General features: G+C 41.2%; 1 protein-coding gene across 4 annotated transcripts in view; it reads left to right on the plus strand.

Moving 5' to 3' along the window:
• Positions 1–20,767, plus strand: part of LOC140728064 (delayed-rectifier potassium channel regulatory subunit KCNS2-like) — a 92,285-nt gene that overhangs the window by 39,043 nt on the left and 32,475 nt on the right. The window contains exon 1 of one of the 4 annotated variants that reach the window (XM_073046222.1): positions 6,983–7,020. The exons of the other annotated variants lie outside the window; for them this stretch is intronic. The gene's annotated coding sequence lies outside the window, so the exon portion shown is untranslated. Of the gene's footprint in view, positions 1–6,982; positions 7,021–20,767 lie in introns of those variants that run through there. 4 annotated transcript variants of the gene reach the window in all.

The raw sequence follows: 20,767 nt of genomic DNA on the forward strand, positions 1-20,767 counted from the left end.
AACAATGGGCAAATTCTGCTCCATGACATTGTGCAAAGCTAACTGAGACTTATTCAAAATAGTTCTGAGCAATGGGGGTGAATACTTTTGAACAACTGCCATTTCAGTTTTTTTGAATTTTTAGTTTTTCATGCTTTACAAATTTTCCTTTTGTTTGGGGAGGGGGCTCTACTATGGAAAAAGGAGCATGTGATTCATGACTTAAAATTTCTCAGTTAAATTGATCAAAAATTCCTGGTTGTAATACTCATTTATGTGAACAAGGGGTTGAGGGCTGAATACTTTCACAAGACCCTGTTACACACAGCCTAATATTACCTTTGGTAAATTAACAGATAATAAGGTATGTTTACAACACAAGTTAAAAAGTAGACAGTGTAACGCTGCTAGTGTTTCATGTGTGATAAGACCTGGGTAGTGGCAAGGAGTTAAGTAGTCTTACAGCCTGGGAGAGGAAGCTGTTTCCTGTCCTTATAAATCTTGTCCTAATGCTATAGTGCCTTTTTCATGATGGTGGGGGTTCGAAGAGATTGTTGGATGGATGAGAGGGATCATTGACAAAGCAAAGCTGTCCTCGACAGTCCGATAAGTATCTCTGATGGGTGCGAGAGACCCTGATGATCCTCTCTGCAGTCCTCACAGTGTTTTGCAGGGACCTGCAGTCAGTTGCCTAGTAATTCCCGTACCAGATGGTGAAATGGCTTGTCAGGACACTCTTGATGACGTTCCTGTAAAAACTGATTAGAATGGGGGAGATGAGGGAGCCTCGCTCATCCTCAATCTCCTCGGGAAGTGGAGACACTGCTGTGATTTCTTGACCGAAGAGATGGTGTTGATGGGCCAGGTGAGATCATCCACTATGTGCACTCCCAGATACCTGGTGCTCCTAATCCTCTCCATGCAGGAGCCATGTATGTGCAGTGAGGAGGGGTCAGCCTACACCTCCTAAAGTCCACGATCATCACTTTGGTCTTGTCCATGTTGAGACTTAAGTTGTTGTGGTCGCACCATTCTACCAGCTGCTCTATCTGCTCTCTGTGCACCTCACCATCATTGTTAATGAAGCCAGCCACTGTCCTGTCATCAGCAAACGATGATTTGGTTTGGACTGGATCTGGTAGTGCAGTTGTTCATCCGCACATGGTCAGAAGTACAGAATTCAGCAGTAAGCCAAACTCCACTCAATTGAACACAGGAGTCAGGATGCACTCAGACATTAGGCTCTATAATGAGTCAACTTGTAGCCAGGGAGGTGATGACCTCCTCCTGATAAACTGTTTTATGTAACTTTTTTTATTCTTTCATACTTCTCTTCTAATATTTATATATCTGTGCACATGTAATGCTACAGTGACTCTGTAATTTCCTTTGGGATCAATAAAGTATTTATCTACCAATACAGCACTCAAGCTCTATGTACTTTCTTGGGCAGAACTCGCATATGTACAAATGAACAAGAGTAAAGAAACTGAAAAGTACGTTTGTACCATAAGTACTTAATGCAGCAAACTTATGACAATTAAGTCACACGCATTCATAAGAAATTAGGAATATATGAAGCTAGACTTGTATGTAAATTGTCAAAAAATTATACACCTCACGTGTAAACAAAGTTTTTATGTACACAAGATTAATATCATGTAAGCATTTATTTAAATTAAAAAGACTAGTCAAATACTGTACTGATCATCAGGAATAAACTCTTACATAATACTAATGCAAAAAGTTGCTCAGATAGTGTTCTACTTAATGCACTAAAACAACACTTACAGTTGATAATCTTGATGGCACAAACAAAAGAAAGGATTGTGTACATATGCTTCAGTCTGACTGAAAAACTCTACTAATAACAAAAATGGCTGCCTTCTTGTTGTGGTCCAACTGAATTTCAAAATAAAAGTCATCAGGGGTATTAGTTAACAAATAAAAGCCTGCAGAGTAACTGTGAGAAGAGTTATTCACACAGAGGATTGTGTGTACGTGGAATGAGCTGCCAAAGGAAGCGATAGAGGTGGGTGGACATGTACGTGGATAGGAAATGTTCACAGGAATATGGGTCAATCACAGGCAAATACAGTTAGCTTAGAAAGTCATCTTGGTCAGCAAGGATGAGTTGGGCTGAAGGGCTGTTTCTGTGCGTAGAACTTCATAACTATGAATTAGGCTGATTCTGTTACACATGGGATTTGGGGCCTTGCCTGTGATAAAGCACTAGCGTAGGATGGCAGAGCATATAACTGGTGTGGACCATCCCCACATTCCCTGTTCAATGTGTCTTATAAAATCTGAAAATATCTAAGCATCAGCAATTCATTTGCTTTGAATACTCTATTTGAAAATTTCTAAAAATATCAGAAATGAGAGTTGGTTTACTAAGTACAGTGTATAAGAATAGCATATCCAATTATATAGTGAATAGGAAAGAGCTATTTCCCTTAGCACAAGGGTCAAGAACCCAGGGAGGGACAGATTTAAAATTACTGCTAGAATTATAGGAGAGATGAGGAAAGTATTTTCACCCAGATGGTGTAGGGTCTCAAGCTCACTCTCAGAAAGGAGGGCAGAGGTGGAAACCCTCATCTCGTTTAAATTGTACTTGGATATGTGGCTACAGAACTATGACCTATAAGTATTACAGAGTTGTGCTAGAAAGTGGAATTAGATAGACTGATGCATTTTTTTGATGGCACAGATTTGTTTTGATTTATTATTTTCACTTATACCAAGATACCCCTGAACGTGGTGGTGTGGGACCTCAGGCTTCCGTACCTCCTGCCCAATAGTAATAGTGAGAAGAGAGCATGGCCTGGATGGTGGGAGTCATTGATGATGGATGTTGCTATTTTGTGGCAGCGTTCCATGGAAATGTGCTCAATGGTGCCTTGATGAACTGAGCTGTGGCCACCTCTTTCTGTAGATCTTTCCATACCTGGGCATTGGTATTTCCATACCAGGCTGTGATGCAGTCAGTTAGGATACTCTCCACTCTTCAATTGGAGAGGCAAGTAGGAGTGGTTTTGTTTGGAGAAGCCTTCCACGATAGCTCCCAGCAGGAGCTCACCTTTCAAACACTTCACCCACTTTATTCTCTGGGACTTAAAAGGAAGTGGTTGAGGCCAGTACAATAACATTTAAAGGGCATTCAGACTTGGTTGGGAAAGGTTTAGAGGTGTATGAGCCAAACACAGGTTAACGGGGCTAGCTTAGACATGCAGCTCACTTGGCCTGAATAAGTTGGGTCTGTTTCCACATAATTCTATAACTCATGAAATCCTCCCATTTTCATTAAATTTTGAAAATGTTAGTATTGAGAGCATGAAAATAAACAAATACAGTCCTAACAACATTTTGATAAACACAATAGATATCCTAGATCAAAGATATGTCTGCTATGTAGTCCCCCTCACAGAGAAAAGGCAGATTTGTCTGGATACTATGACCTTTAGAATGTCCCCGAACATTTGCAGGCAATGAACCATTTCTGGTGTCCTCATTATGCAGTGGGAGGGGAAGCTATATGTCTTGTCTTTTGTAAATCTGACTTTACATGCTCCCCATAGATCTTTGCTTGGTAAGTTGTCTCATAACAAATTCAGTGCATTGATTCCTAACAGTTCAATGATAAATATTTGAGGTTTCTATTTTTTCCCTTGTTCTGCTGTCTGGTTCCTAATTGGTGTCTAGGTTATCAATCAATAGGTTTAATCCTTTTGCTTACTCAGTCGGGAGATGTTACTGCAGAATACTGATAATTTAAAGGCCTGGGCTAGTGGTCTGGAAAGAATGAATATTAGTACTGATGACTATTAAACTAAAGGCTAATTAATGTCCTGCTTAGCAGGAAGTCTGGCTTGTAAGTCAGAGTTCAAAATTGAGTGTATTGCCATAAGTGCGAATATATGTATGCGCAGGCAACAGATGCATAACATTCACAAGAAAAACATAAATTAAAATTAAATTATACAAAAATTCTACAAGAACGAACACAATTAGAACAAAAATAGAAAGTCCAGTTTAGTGCAAAATGGCCATAGCGTTGCTATTCTGAGGTAGTGATTAGGATTGTGCAGGTTGGTTCAAGAACTGAATGATTGAAAGGAAATAACTTTCTTGAACCTGGAGTTGTGGGACTTCTGGCTTTTGTCTCTCCTGCTGAGAATCTTTGGTGATAGATGTTAACCTGTTGAGCCAGTGCCCCATTGATAGTGAGGAGTGATGTGCCCATGATGTATCTGGCTCCAGTGCCATAGTCTTGTGAGTTAGTTCCCTTTGAGATCATAAGCAATGAGGAATTGCCTCATTAAGACATACAAGATTCTGAGGTAAACATTGAGATGTTTTCACGAGTGTAAGAGTTTCATAGAAGACATAGTTACAAGATAAGGGTGCAGCCACTTAAAATGCAGATGGATGCTTTTCACAGAGTGTGATGAATATCTAGAATTGTATATTTCAAAGGGTTGTGGAAGCTGGAATATCAAAAGTAGTTAAGGTGGAAATATTGAGGAATAGAGGGTTACAGGAAACTGGCATATAAGAGGAGTTGAAGCCAGTATCAGCCACTATTGTATGGAATGGCGGGGCAGGATTGAGGGACCAAGTGACCTACTCTGCTCATATTTTCATTTGTTCTCTAGAATGGCTCAGCAAGCCTTCAGGGAAAGGGACAGGCAATAAATGTTGGGCTTGCCACCAACTGTGCCCCATGAAAAAGAAAAGAAATCCTTGTATATCACTGCATCAGTATAAAAAATACCCCAAGGTGTTGCCATATCTCCACTGCCATCTATGGGCTAAAGTCCAAATCCTTGTCCCTACTTCTTGGTCATCTACCAGTTTGATATCATTGCTGGCTGAAGCAATAGAAAGTGCAGATGCACAAGAGGCTAAAACTAGAGCAACACCAAATTTTTCCATGATTGCAGGATTTTAGAGTAGCACAGGTTTCGAAGCATGTGGTCCAGAGGGTTTACACTTGCATTGTCCAGCTGTTAGCCACTCCTAGACTCAGACTTGCCATGACTAACCGTAGAGCAAAATGAGCAAGGGATCAAAAGCATGGGTCCAGCTGGAAGGATAAGATGAGATCATGTTGTAGTGCAGGACAGCTGAAGCAATTTGTTTGTTTTCAATCTCTTTATTGCATGTTTTGTTTGGTGAAGGTTTGATTAGGATGCATCCTGTCACTTCACCACAAATCCTCATTGTCACAGTGGCCTACTGTATCCATCGTGCAGCATGGTAGCAGAGCTGTTGGTGAAGCACCAGCAACTTGGATTCATTTCACACCGTTCTCTGTAAGAAGTTTGTACGTTCTCCCCGTGACTGTATGTGTGTTCTGCAGGCGCTATGTTTCTCCCACATTTCACAGATGTATGGATTAGCAAGTTGTGGGCGTGCAATGACAGCACTTGTGGGCTGCCCTCAGCACATCCTCACGCTTTGTTGGTCATTGACACAGTAGACACTTTTCACTGTATGTTTTGATGTACTTGAAACAAATAAAGCAAATGGCTCTTCCACACTCTCCCTTTCCAGCACTTCTCTTCAACCCACTCAACCCCCTAAACTATTCTGTCTCTGACCTGACTTCCACCAGAGCTGACCCCAGGCAGCAACACCTCATTGCAGTGTTGCAATGATATGTGTGATCTGTATGCAACACAGTTTTTCACTGTGCCTTGGTACATGTGACAATAATAAAGCAATTTGCCAACTTTATCCCTCTAAACCTTTTCCATCCACGTGCCTGACTAGATATCTTTTGAACATTGTAATTATCCAATCTCAATATCAACTCTCTGAATACACCCAAAGCCCAATTGCTTAGACATTTCTGATTCCCAGAATAGTTCATGAACTCAGTTTTTATGTGCTGTTGGATTATGTATTGTACATACCAGAAAAGATGCCAATGTCTTTACACAAAAGCTCAGTGATTACATACAAATAATATTTTAAAATTACAATACATACACATAAATGTCACTGTTACAGGCTGGCAAAAGTCCATATCTACAATCCAAGTACATCTGTACTTTGAAAGCTACACAGTCCCTGGGGTTTTGAACTGGAGATCTTTTGTTATGAATTCAGATCAGCGTCATAGACTAATATAGAATGGAAACATGCACTTCAGCGCAACTTATTCCTGCTGACAATTGTATTGGAACCATTTGCCTGTGATCAGCCCACATCCCCCTAAACCCCTCCAATCCACACACTCATCAAAGGGAATGCTGAATTTTCAGCCACTAAGGAAACTGACAGGCTCAAGAGACCAAATAGTAGAGAGTCATAGAGTCATACAGCACAGCAACAGGCCACATCAATGCTGACCTTTTTGCCCATTTCCCCTTCATTAGGTCTGTATTCAATGCCTTGTCTATTCAAGAATCTGTCTAAAAGTTCCTGAAGTGTAGTGATGGCATCTGATTCTGCCAACATATCCGAGCCCTCTCTATATATAAAAAAAACTCACTTTACATATCCCCTTTAAAACTCTTTCCTCTCTCTTAAACCCATTGCCTTCTTGCTTTTGGGGAAAAAGATTCTATCTCCCCTATCCACCCTAGGGTATTCTGACAGTCTCTCTGCTCAGCATTATTTGGTTTAGGCTACCATGGATTGGCTCCCTTCCTGTTTACACCGTATAACTCGGACTTTAGATACAACACTGAGTCATGTCATCTGCAGAAATTCTGTATTGACTCAGCAATAGTTGGGTGTGTAAAGGGAGGATGGGAGGGTAAATATAGGGTCCTGGTGGAGGACTTTGTCAAGCTGTATCATCTGCAGCTCAACATCAGTAAGACAAAGGAGATGATGATGGACTTTAGGAAGAATAAGCCTGCATTGCTTCCTGTTCCTATTGAAGGTGAGGATGTGGATGTGGTGAGGACCTACAAGTACCTGGGGGTGCACCTGGATGACAGACTTGAGTGGAGCACCAACACAGAGGCTGTGTACAAGAAGGGCTGGAGTCACATCTACTTCCTGAGGACACTGAGGTTTTTTGAAGTATGTAGGCCTCTCCTTCACATGTTCTACCAGTCTGTTGTTGGCAGTACAATCTTCTAGGTGGTAGTGTGCTAGGTCAATGGTATCAACATGGGTGATGCCAATAGGCTGATTAGAAAGGCTCTCTCTGTTATAGGAGTCAAATAGGACACACTGTGGTAGAACAAAGGACCCTCCGGGAAATCCTGGCAAATTTGGACAATGTTTCTCACCCTTTGCATGCCACCTTCGCTGAACGGAAGAGCACTTTTAGTGATAGACTAAGACAACTGTGCTGATCCAAAGAGTGCTATATGAGGTCATTCTTACCCTCAGCCATTAGATTCTATAATGAGTCAACCTATAGCTGTGGAAGTGATGACCCTTTTCTGTTAGATTGTTCAAGGTAACTAATTCTTTTATTCTTTCTTATGTCTCTTCTAGTATTTGTATTTCTGGGCATATGTAATGCTACTGTGACGCTATAATTTCCTTTGGGATCAATAAATTATCTATCTATCTATCTTATTTGTCACTGTTAGTGAGGGGGATATTAGAGAGCACAAAGGTGTCCAAAGGATTTTGATTATGGAAGTTGGTCATATGAGTAAAACATTCAACAGCTGCAATGTGCTGCAGTTACCATGGAGATTTGAACAATCTGTCCATTAAAGCATCTGATAATGAGCCTCCCAGTTCAGAAGACTATCATTTGTATCATCAAATTCCAGTCAATGAGGCAAATCATTGCTTTAGCAATAAATTAATCTAAGATTCCATCATGCATAGATGATGCACTTTGGTAAGTGTGCAGAAAAGGGGAGAGCATAAAAATAAAAAATAACTGAAGCCATTTAGATAAAGGGATGGTAGAAACCCTCGAGAGGCGATGTTGCAATGCTATGCATCGTTAGAATTCAGGAAGCAATAATGAAACACACATAACGGTAGCGTATACGGTATTTTCCTGCAGCAGAGTCAGTGACTGGGGATACTCACTTAAGGTAATTGACAAACGAAAATCAAGGGAAGAGAATTTTATTTACTCAGGGAGCTATGATCATGAATCTGCTGGGAGCTGGAAGCAGGTCCGCAAGGAAAGGGTTCCAACCACAAACTAAACTGGGTTTCCAGGAGCTAGCACAGAGACAATGGGCAGAGTGGACTTGGTTTATGCCATAAGAATCCAAAATCACTCTTGTTACCTTGTACTTAGAGTCACAGATATAGCATAGGAACAGGCCATTTGTCCCACCAAGTCTGTGTAAATCATCTAACACCCATTTTAACACTAATTCTACCCTACCCTCGTACATTCCCATCAGTTTGACCCAAATTCTACCCTATGTACTTGGAGCATTGCATAGTGGCCAATTAACCCAACAACTGCCCATATTTTAGACCATGAGAGGAAATTGGAGCTTGCCAGGGGAATGCATCCGGTCACATCCAAAATCTATGCAGAGAGCACTGGTAGTCAGGATCGAAACTGGGACGCTGGAGATAGCAGCTTTGCTAGTCACTCTACCGAACTTAAATTACTGTACAGAAACAACTACACTCCAAGTTTAATTGTCACAACTTCAATTGAACCAAAGTTTGAAAGCAGAACCCAACAAGCAAATGTGGTGTGCATTTAACCTAAATCAGCAAGAGATACGTTTTGATCCTGTGTGAACCTGGGACTCATCTATATTTGGGGTTGCCTTCACTTCTGAAGGAGATGGTGCCATGTACTGAAATGATATGTGGCTGAAGAATCTTGGCTGGGAATAATTGTAGCTATCAGCAAGAATTGGGAGAGTTACCGCACTGAAACGTGTTGCTGTTTACCACAATATGCTGAAGGAGATATAGGATGTTATTGTGAAATAACATTCACAGATTCAATAATTCATTGACCTCTGGGCTGCTTCCAAAGAATTAGAAGAGCTATAATATTATTTTCCATACTAATGAAGGAGAATGTATTGGACCATGGGAGCTACAGACTAGTGAGTTTTATAGTACTATAGGGAATTCTTTGGAAAGCATTATTTGGGATCTGATTTATGCTAGCTTTGAGGAAGGGCTGCTTATTGTGGATTCTCTGCATAGCTTCCAGGAAATTGAAGTCCAATCTCGTGAAACTATTTGACTTCTTTAAAGGGCAGCTGAAGTCAATTGTCTTTCTGGTATACTGCCCAGCTTTTGAAAAAGATAAGTTTGCACTGGGTATCTCAGAAAAGTTGAGTGACAGGATGCAGGAGCGTGAGACAGCTCATTGTATTGGTATTCATTTTGTCACATGAACCAAAATACATACTTCATTCAGATCAGGGGAAGTCAAAGCTATTGTAAAAGCAAAAGAGAGGGCATACAACAAAGCAAAAATTAGTGGGAAGATAAGAGGACTGGGAAGTTTAAAAAAAACCTACAGAGAGCAACTAAAAAAATCATTAGAAGGGAAAGGATGAAATATGAAAGCATGCTAATAAATAATGTCAAATTGGATAGTAAAAGTATGTTTAAAAATAAAAGAGAAATGAGAGTGGATATAGGACGGCTAGAAAATGAGGCTGGAGAAATAATAACAGGGAACAAGGCGATGGCTGATGAACTAAATGAGTATTTTGCGTCAGTCTTCACTGTGGAAGACACTAGCAGTATGCCTGATGTTGTAGTGTATGTAGGAAAAAAAGTGGGTGCAGTTACTGTTAAAAGAGAGAAGGTGCTCAAAAAGCAGAAAGACCTAAAGGTAGATAAGTCACCTGGATCAGAGGAACTGCACCCTAGGGTTCTGAAAGAGGTAGTGGCAGAGATTGTGATTGCATTAGAAATGATCTTTCAAAAATCATTGTACTCTGGCATGGTGCCAGGGGAATGCAAAATCACTCACTCTTTAAGAAAGGAGAAAGGTAGCAGAAAGGAAATTATAGGCCATTTAGCCTGACCTCAGTGGTTGGGAAGATTAAAGGTAGAGTTAATTGTTAAGGATGAGGTGATGGAGTATTTAGTGACACAGGACAAGATAGTACAAAGTCAGCATGGTTTCTTTCAGGGAAAATCCTGCCTGACAAACCTGTTGGAATTCTTTGAGGAGATTACAAGTAGGATAGATAAAGGGGGTGTAGTAGATGGTGTATATTTGGACTTTCAGAAGGCCTTTGACAAGGTGCCATATATGAGGCTGCTTACCAAGTTAAGAGCCCATGGTATTACAGGAGAGTTACTAACATGGTTAAAGCATTGGCTGATTGGTAGGAGGCAGCGAGTGGGAATAAAAGGGTCCTTTTCTGGTTGGCTGCCAGTGACTAGTGGTGTTCTGCGGGGTCGGGGTTGGAACTACTTTTTTTATGCTGTATATAAATGATTTAGATGATGGAATAAATGGCTTTGTTGCTAAGTTTTCAGATGATACGAAGATTGGTGGAGGGGCAGGTAGTGTTGAGGAAATGGTTGAAATGCAGAAGGACTTAGACAGATTAGGAGAATGGACAAGAAAGTGGCAAATGAAATACAATGTTGGAGAATGCATGGTCATGCACTTTGGTAGTAGAAATAAATGTGCAGACTATTTTCTAAACGGGGAGAAAATCCAGGAATCTGAGATACAGAGGGACTTGGGAGTCCTTGTGCAGACCACCCTAAAGGTTAACTTGTAGGTTGAGTCAGTGGTGAGGAAGGCAAATGACATGTTAGTATTCATTTCAAATGGTTTAGAATATAGAGCAAGTATGTGATGCTTTATAAGCACTGCTGAGGCATAACCTTGAGTATTGTGAACAGTTTTGGGCCTCTCATCTTAGAAAAGATGTGCTGGCATTGAAGAGGGTCCAGAGGAGGTTCACAAGGATGATTCCAGGAATGAAAGGATTATCATATGAGGAACATTTAATGGCTCTGGGTCTGTACTCACTGGACTTCAGAAGGATGAGGGGGGATCTTACTGAAACCTTTCAAATGTTGAAAGGCCTAGATAGAGTAGATGTGGAAAGGATGTTTCCCATGGTGGGAGAGTCGAGGAGAAGAGGGCACAGCCTCAGGATAGAGGGGCGCCCTTTCAAAGCAGAGATGGGAGAAATTTCTTTAGCCAAAGGGTAGTGAATCTGTGGAATTTGTTGCCACATGCAACTGTAGAGGCCAGGTCACTGGGCATATTTAAGGCAGAGATTGATAGGTTCTTGTTTGGATATGGCATCAAAGGTTACGAGGAGAAGGCCAGGAACTGGGGTTGAGGAAGAGATAGAAAAAAAGATCAGCTATGATTGAATGGCAGAGCAGACTCGATGGGCCAGATGGCCTAATTCTGCTCCTATGTCTTATGGTCTTACGGTCTAATTCATTACATAGTGTATTGAAGTAGAACAAGGTAAAACAATAACAATGCAGAATAAAATGTAAATCTACAGAGAAGGTGTAGTGCAGATAAGCAATAAGGTACGAGATGAAAATAAAGTGGATTGTGAGGTCAAGAGTCCATTTTATAGTACAACAGGTGCAATCGAGAGTCTGGATTTGTGGGATGGAAGCTGTACTGGAGCATTGTAGTATGTGCTTTCTGGCTTTTATATATTATCCCAGATGGAAGAGAGATGCAGAGAGGATGTCATATACTACTGAGAATAAAAGGTTTCTTCTTCCTATTGCTAGATTTCTCTCCATTAGTTTCACCCCTGACCTATCCGAGCTGGCCACTTGATGATCCACAAATATAGTGGCTTCACTACTTGCATTCGTTGTTCCTTTAGAATCCAGGGCCCTATGTGCTGTCTGCAACAAAAAGAAAGTGCTGGAGGAACTCTACAGCCCAGGCACCATCTGTGGAGACAAATGGGCAGTTGCTACTCCAGGTCAAAATCCTTATTAGGTGCAGATAAAAGGCTTTGATCAGAAATCTCACCTGTCCATTTTCCTATACTGATGCCACCTGATCCATTGAGTTCCTCCAGCACACTACTTATTACTCTGCATTCCAGCATCTAGTCTTGACTCCTATGTCTGTATACCTATTATAAAACAGAGACCATCTCCCATTACATACACTGGGATGGAAGTATCCTGTGGGATTTTACTTTTCCAATCCGCTCTGTCCATTATAATACCTGTGTACACAGCCCGATATCCAACACTGACAACGTGTTAGTGTGGGTAAGCTTTAAGCTGTGGACAGTCCCTCTCTCACCTTCTCTGCCAATACCGACACAGTGCTGCGATAAGCTGGTGAAACCACTGTCTGACAGTGTTCTATCCTGAATTCCAGAGCTGTCTATGTGGAGTTTGCACGTTTTTCCCTGTGACTGTGTGGTTTCCCCATGAGTGATCCTGTTTCCTCTCACAATCCAAAGACATGCAGGTTAATTGGCCACTGTAAGTTGTCCCTAGTGTGTGGGTATATTGTTGAATTTGGGTTCTGGGAAGTTGATGAGGATGTGGGAAAAGTAAAAATGGGAAAATGCAGCATCTGTGAATATGGTAGTTGATGGAGTCATTCAGCTGAAGGGCCTGTTTCTGTGCAGTGTTTCTGTGGGATTATGGCAAGAGAATGTTTATTTTAAAATATCAGCCATGATTAAATGGTAGAGCATATTCATTGGGCCAAATGGCCTAGTTCTGCTCCTGTACCTTGAGTCCTCCTAGACAAGTTAAAAAGAAAATGAGTTGTCTGAGCTTGACCCAACTGAGACTTGCTGTGTTTTGGTTGGAATAATTTAAAAGAAAACCCGCTGTTTGGAAGGCAACAGTGGCAACAGAACACACAAAATGCTGGTGGAACACAGCAGGCCAGGCAGCATCTATAAGGGGAAGCACTGTCGACATTTGGGGCTGAGACATTGTGAGTGGCAACAGAACCTTTGCGTGTATATCACATAGCAGTTAAACATGGACAAGTTAGTATCTGCCATTTTGGTTGCTGAAATTCCCAAGAGTGCTCATACCAGACTGTGCATATGGTGGAAGTAATGGAACAAGAGGAAAAATAAAGATAATCCATTAATGTCGCAAGCAGTTGAAGATGACTAAAAATAATCCAATTAAAACTTATGTGATGGGCACATTGATAGAAGAAGAGGAAAATTGCACATGGGTGATAGAGAATTCGATTAAATCATTATTAGTCAAGGTTGAGTTCATTATCATTTGCACGAGTACATGCATGTGCAGGTGCAATGGAAAGTTTACTTACAGCAGCAACACAAGCACATAGACAACATTCTCAAAAAACAAAACTTGAGAGTAAATTATCACAGTTTTTTACTAGAAAGCAAATTGAACAAAAATGAACTGAAGATCATTATCTTTTTGTATTTGCAGAGTTTGTTGTATTTTTCACATTATTTGTCCATCCATCTTGTGTCTGGTCTTTCGTCAATTATATTGTGTTTCTTTGTACTTAACGTGAATGCCTGCAAGAAAATTAATCTCAGGGTTGTATATGGTGACATGTGTGTACTTTGATAATAAACTTACTTTGAACTTTAGATGTAGTGCAAACACTGGGATTTACTATCCATCCCTAGCAGCCCCTAAGGAGACAGTAAAGAGTCAACCATAGACAAGCACTTGAATCATCAAGCCCACCGACCATGTGCTGGTGAATGGGATTAGTATAGATCGGTATTTGGTAGCCAGTGTGTCAAAGAACTGTTTCTGTGCTCTATAACTCAATGACTCCAATTAACATTGGTGGATTCACATGTCATCCAGAGTAATAAAGACAGCATATTACTTTCCCTGAACAGTAGTAGTTTCATCACCAGTCAGAAAGTTATATGGTTACCAGTTCAAAATTTTCTTTATCATTATTATTCAAAAAAGGGAGTAGAGATAGCCCAGAAAATTATAGACCGGTGAGTCTTACTTCTGTGGTTGGTAAGTTGATGGAAAAGATCCTGAGAGGCAGGATTTATGAACATTTGGGAAGGCATAATATGATTAGGAATAGTCAGCATGGCTTTGTCAAAGGCAGGTCGTGCCTTAGGAGCCTGATTGAAGTTTTTGAGGATGTGACTAAACACATTGATGAAGGTAGAGCAGTAGATGTAGTGTATATGGATTTCATCAAGGCATTTGATAAGGTACCCCATGCAAGGCTTATTGAGAAAGTAAGGAGGCATGGGATCCAAGGGGACCTTGCTTTGTGGATCCAGAATTGGCTTGCTTACAGAAGGCAAAGAGTGGTTGTAGATGGGTCATATTCTGCATGGAGGTCGGTGACCAGTGGTGAGCCTCAGGGATCTGATCTGGGACCCCTACTCTTTGTGATTTTTATAAATGACCTTGCTGAGAAAATGGAGGGATGGGTGAGTAAATTTGCTAATGACACAAAGGTTGGGGGTGTTGTGGATAGTGTGGAGGGCTGTCAAAGTTTATAGCGGGACATCGATAGGATGCAAAACTGGGCTGAGAAGTGGCAGATGGAGTTCAACCCAGATAAGTGTGAGGTGGGTCATTTTGGTAGGTCAAATATGATGGCAGAATATAGTATTAATGGTAAGACTCTTGGCAGTGTGGAGGATCAAAGAGATCTTGGGGTCCAAGTCCATAGGACACTCAAAGCTGCTGCGCAAGTTGACTCTGTGGTTAAAAAGGTATATGGTGCATTGGCCTGCATCAACCATGGGATTGAGTTTAAGAGCCGAGAGGTAATGTTACAGCCCTGGTCAGACCTCACTTGGAGTACTGTGCTCAGTTCTGGTCACCTCACTACAGGAAGGATGTGGAAACTATAGAAAGGGTGTAGAGGAGATTTACAATGATGTTGCCTGGATTGGGGAGCATGCCTAATGAGAATAGGTTGAGCGAACTTGGCCTTTTCTCCTTGGAGTGGCGGAGGAGGAGAGGTGACCTGAGGTGAGAGGTTTATAAGATGATGAGAGGCATTGATCGTGTGGATAGACAGAGGCTTTTTCCCAGGGCTGAATGGCTAACACAAGAGGACAGGGTTTTAAGGTGCTTGGAAGTAGAACAGAGGAGATGTCAGGGGTAGGTTTTTTACTCAGAGAGTGGTGAGTGCATGAAATGGGCTGCCGGCAGCGGTGGTGGATATGGTAGGGTCTTTTAAGAGACTCCTGGATAGGTACATGGAGCTTAGAAAAATAGAGGGCTACAGGTAACCCTGGGTAATTTCTGAGGGAAGTACATGTTCGGCACAGCATTGTGGGCCAAAGGGCCTGTATTGTGCTGTAGGTTTTCTATGTTTCTATGTTATTCTATTCCAGACTTATTTAATTACCAGAATTTTAATTCCCCAGCTATCTTGGTAGGATTTGAACTCATGCCTCCAAGTCAATGGTCCAGAACTCTGGCTGCTGGTCCAGTAACTTAACCACCACGCTACCGTCTCAACAAAATAATTGGCTTTAATACTTTCTTTGGGACCTCCTGAAATTGTGCAAGATGACTTTTCCGAGCTGTCTATTTCCATTTCCAAGCTCTGCCTTGGAGTTTGGAGTCATTTTGAATTTCAGTATTCGGTATATTCCCAGAAAGAGGAAACTTATAAAACTGCAGGCTGAAGAAGAAATATTTATTGTTAAAATGATCCTAGAGCGTTGTTTGATTATGTCCACTTGTACAGAAATCAGTCCAACTTCATGTCAGGGAGAGCACTGTTATACAGCAGATGGCCACACACTTAATGCAACAGGCTTTCCGAAAGACAAAAAACAGGATGAATGTCTCCTCCAAAAGCTTAATCATTCCATCCCTTGTAAATTTTGGGCATATTATTCCACTGTTTTACCCCAACCCCACCCCTCCTCCCACATCCCTGCCCTCCATATCCACATGGGAACACTTGGCAGGATTATGAGGTTAAGGCAACAATGATCCAACTTCTTTTGATATTTTTTTTCCAAGTTACATGAAGCCAAATTTCATGCGGTTTGGATGCTTGCTGAAGAAGAGATGCTTCTTTGCTCCTTTGGGGGTTGAGTGCCAAATACGAGGCAAATCAAACTCCCTCCCTGGTGCAATAATGTTATTTATGGAGGTCGGACGTGGAATTTTCTCAGCTGGGAGTTTGTTATTGCCCACAGCTGAATAAGGTTACTTATTCCTCTCATGACCATAATTAGCCTTGTTATTGCCTTTGAAAATTACAATTGATTAAACAACTCTGGCACAGGACCCCAAATAAAAAGATGAGAGATCAGATGCTGATCCGTGATTCAACATTAATAAGTAATTTCTGAGAGTGTAAATGAGAGTTGAGTAAGGAACTTCACCCATCTGCAACTATCACAAAATCATAGAATGGTCCAGCAAAATAAGGCCATTTGGCCCATCCTCTCTGCAATCACCCTTTGAAAGAGCAGTTTAGTTAGGTTGGCAGTTCTGCTCGTTCCCAATGGTCAGTGGTTTTCCTGATAGCTCCTTTGAACACTGCTGTGAATCAATTTTCACCACCCTTCAGGCAGTAGACACCTACCCTGAACACTGCTTGCTGAGTAGCTGTTTGTTCAAACTCCTTCCATTCTCCTTAAATTTGTTGTAATCAGCCCTTCGGTAATTGGCTGATAACTGTCACATGTACTGAGCTACAGTGAAAAACATTGTTTTTTGTTCATTTCACTATATAGTACTTCAAGATCGTGCAGGGTAAATCAATAATAAATGCAGAATATAATGTTACAGTTGTAGAGAAAGTGCAGTGCAGGTAGACAAATAAGGTGCAAGGCCGTGAGAAAGTAGATTGTCAGGTCGGGAGTCCATTTTATCATACAAGAGATCTGTTTAGTAGTCTCAGAGCAGCAAAATAAAAGTTGTCCTTGAGCCTGGTTCTTGGATATTCTGCATGATGTGAAAGGGGAGAAGAGAAAATGTCCAAGGTGGGAGGTTGGCTGCTTCTCCAAGGCAGTGAGAAGCGCAGACTGAATCCGTGGAGGGTAGACTGATGCTCTACATGTGCTGAGCTGTGTCCACAACTCCCCCTAATTTATCCTTTCTGCTCACCTCTTGATCTTTAAGGATCACTTCACAGCTACTTTAGCTATAAGGAGAACAACCTAGTCTCTTCATTTCCATGTGCAAATTTCTTAAAGGAACCACTCTAATCAAAGCTCTTTCTTCATTGACATACTTGTTGCACATTTTTTCTTATTTATCCAGTTTGCCATTGGAAAATTAATTTGTCCTTTTGCAGCACCAATCAAGGTCACAACAACATTATTACATTCTACATTTCACATCCAGCCCTTTGTCATTCTCCTTACATTTGTGCCATCTAAAATGCAACAGGGTTCATATTCTTTCCTTCTGGTTGTGGGAGAAGAGTAGGCTTATTCAGAAAGTCAGAAGGCATGGGATCCAGGGAAGTTTGGCCAGGTAAATTCAGAATTGGCTTGCCTGTAGAAAGCAGAGGGATGTGGTGGAGGGAGTATATTTGGATTGGAGGGTTGTTACTAGTGGTGTCCCACAAGGATCGGTTCTGTGACCCCTACTTTATGTGATTTTTATTAACGACCTGGATGTGGGGGTAGAAAGGTGGGTTGGCAAGTTTGCAGATGACACAAAGGTTGGTGGTGTTGTGGATAGTATAGAGGATTGTCTAAGATTGCAGAGAGACATTGATAGGATGCAGGAGTGGACTGAGAAGTGGCAGATGGAGTTCAACCCGGAGAACTGTGAGGTTGTACACTTTGGAAGGACAAACTCCAATGCAGAGTACAAAGTAAATGGCAGGATACTTGGAAGTGTGGAGGAGTAGAGGGATCTGGGGGTACATGTCCACAGATCCCTGGAAATTGTCTCACTGGTAGATAGGGTAGTTAAGAAAGCTTATAGGGTGTTAGCTTTCATAAGTCGAGGAATAGAGTTTAAGAGTCGCGAGGTAATGATGCAGCTCTATAAAACTCTGGTTAAGCCACACTTGGAGTACTGTGTCCAGTTCTGGTCGCCTCACTATAGGAAGGATGTGGAAGCACTGGAAAGGGAACAGAGGAGATTTACCAGGATGCTGCCTGATTTAGAGAGTATGCATTATGATCAGAGATTAAGGGAGCTAGGGCTTTACTCTCTGGAGAGAAGGAGGATGAGAGGAGACATGATAGAGGTATACAAGATATTAAGAAGAATAGATAGAGTGGACAGCCAGCGTCTCTTCCCCAGGGCACCACTGCTCAATATATGAGGACATGGCTTTAAGGTAAGGGGTGGGAAGTTAAAGGGGGATATTAGAGGAAGGTTTTTTACTCAGAGTGGTTGGTGCATGGAATGCACTGCTTGAGTCAGTGGTGGAGACAGATACACTAGTGAAATTTAAGAGACTACTAGACAGGTATATGGAGAAATTTAAGGTGGGGGGTTAGATGGGAGGCAGTGTTTAAGGGTCAGCACAACATTGTGGGCCGAAGGGCCTGTACTGAATTCTATGTTCTATAAAGGTAGAGATAGGGTGCTTGTACAAAGCCCAAAACTGGTCCACAATTGGGAAGCGGACAAGGTAATTGGTTTATTATGATCATTACATACACTGAAGTACAGTGAAAAACTTCTCTTACGTACTTTTGAGACAGATCATTTCATTATAGCAGTGTAATAACATAGCACAAGGTAAAACAATAACAGAATGCAGAATAAAGTGCAACCGCTACAAGAAAGGTGCAGTGCAGATAGACCATAAGGTACAAGGCCACACATGACAGATAGTGAGGTTAAGAGTTTTTCTTATTGTACCAGGGTTCTGTTCAGTGGTTTTATAACAGTGGTGTAGAAGTTGTCCTTGAGCTTGGTGGTGTGTACTTTCAAGCTTTTGTATCATCTGGGATTTGAATTGGTTTATTTTGCAAACTGTAGTTACAATTACCAAGAAACAGTGAAAAGCTTGTCTTGCATATTGATCAAATAGTTACAGTGCATCAAAGTAGAACAAGGTAAAACAGTAACAGAATGCAGAATAAAGTGTAACGGCTACCGAGAACGTGCAGTGCAGGTAAACAATATGATGAAATATCATAATGAAGTAGATTCTGAGATCAAGAATTCATTGTATCATACCCGGGAACCATTTAATAGTCTTACAACAGTGAAGTAGAAGCTTTCCTTGAGCCTGGTGGTATGTGCTTCCAGGTTTTTGTATATTCTGCCTAATATAAGAGGGGATAAGAGAATATGACCAGCATGGGTGAGGTCTTTGAATATTCTGGCTTTTTTACTGAGGCATTGAGAAATATAGACCTAGTCCATGGAAGATAGGCTAGTTTCCAAGCTGTGTCCAAAACTCTCTGCAGCTTCTTGCTTGGAGGAGAAGTTACAAGGAGTGATGAGGAAGGGTGTTTTTAGAGTTGAAAAAGTTTCTTTGCCAAGACTTCCCATCATTAAATATCCAGACAGCAGGAATATTCTCATCACAATATACCTGACAAATATATATTGACAATTGAGTGATGTTGGGATGGTGGGCATGGGGAACCAAGGAATACGTAAAGAAGAGTTTCACCATGATGCTGCCTGGTTTAGAGGATATCAGCTCTAAGGAAAGGTTGGTCAAACCTGGATTGCTCTCCCTAGAGTGTCAGAGGCTGAGGGGAGACATAGATAGGGTATACAGTCAGAGCCTTTAGCCCAGGATAGAAATGTCACATTCCAAAGGAAAGCTTTTAAGGTTAGAGGGGGATATTTAAGACCACATGGGGGACGTTTTTTTATTCAGGGTGGGATAGGTACCTGAAATGATTTATCAGGATAGTTGTGGAAACAAACAGTTTGGTAGAGTTTAAGAGGCTTTTTGATTGACATGAATATGAAAGATTGGAGGGATATGGATACACAAGCAGAGGACATTTTGTGTAAATTGGCGTCAACATTGGCATGGCATTTTGGGCCAAATAGCCTGTCCAAAGTTGTGCTATACTGTGTTCTAAGTGATCAGGGTCAGCTAGAAGGTTAGTCATGATCTTTTGAATGATGGAGTAGATTTGAGGGAGTGAATGGCCTCTTCCTAACATTCTTACATGGAGAAGATTAGTTTGGAGACTAATGTTGCTCTTCAGTCTACATTTTGAACTGTGTGCAAAATGGCTTAAGGAACTGTAGTGGTCCAGTGTAACAAACTGCTGGAGGAAAGGTTTGTTGATGATTTGATCTGAAACCCTGCCTCATGAATTCCTTTCCTCCCTTAGATGCTGCTTAACCCATTGAGCTCCTCCAGCAGTTTGCTTGTTACTCCAGATCTCTGCATCTGGTGTCTTTGTAGTGGGTAAATGACTGGACCTGCAGCCAAAGATTGGCCCATTGATCCAGAGACAAGAACTTTTCAAATTCAATTAAATAACTAAATCTCAAATTAAATCTTTCTTAGTCACGGTGACCTCAAACTTACTGGATTGTTGTAAGAGTGCACCTGTACACAAATGCGCTTTATGGAGGGAGTTCCACTGTCCTTAAAACTGTCAGGCGTTGAGAGGACTCCAGACCAGCCATTGCGGTTGTTCAAAAGCAGTTAACCAGTGGTATTGCCAGTGACATCACAAAAATCAGCTTCCTTTCTATGGATTTTGTCTGTACCTCATACTGCCTCAGAAAAGCAATCCCCATAATCAAAGACCCCACCCACCCCAGACATTATCTCGTCAGAATCAGAATGAAGTTTAATGTCTCTGGCATTTGTCATGGAGTATGCTGTTTTGCTGCAGCAGCACATTGAAATGCATTAAAAACTATAAATTATAATAAGAAATAGATATTTAAAATTAAATTAAGTTTGACATGCAAAAAGAACAAAAAAAGAAAAAAATAGTGAGGTGGTGTTCATAACTTCATTGTCCATTCAGAAATCTGACAGTGG

The sequence above is a fragment of the Hemitrygon akajei genome, chromosome 1 (assembly GCF_048418815.1).
Source record: "Hemitrygon akajei chromosome 1, sHemAka1.3, whole genome shotgun sequence".
Classification (NCBI taxonomy): Eukaryota; Metazoa; Chordata; class Chondrichthyes; order Myliobatiformes; family Dasyatidae; genus Hemitrygon; species Hemitrygon akajei.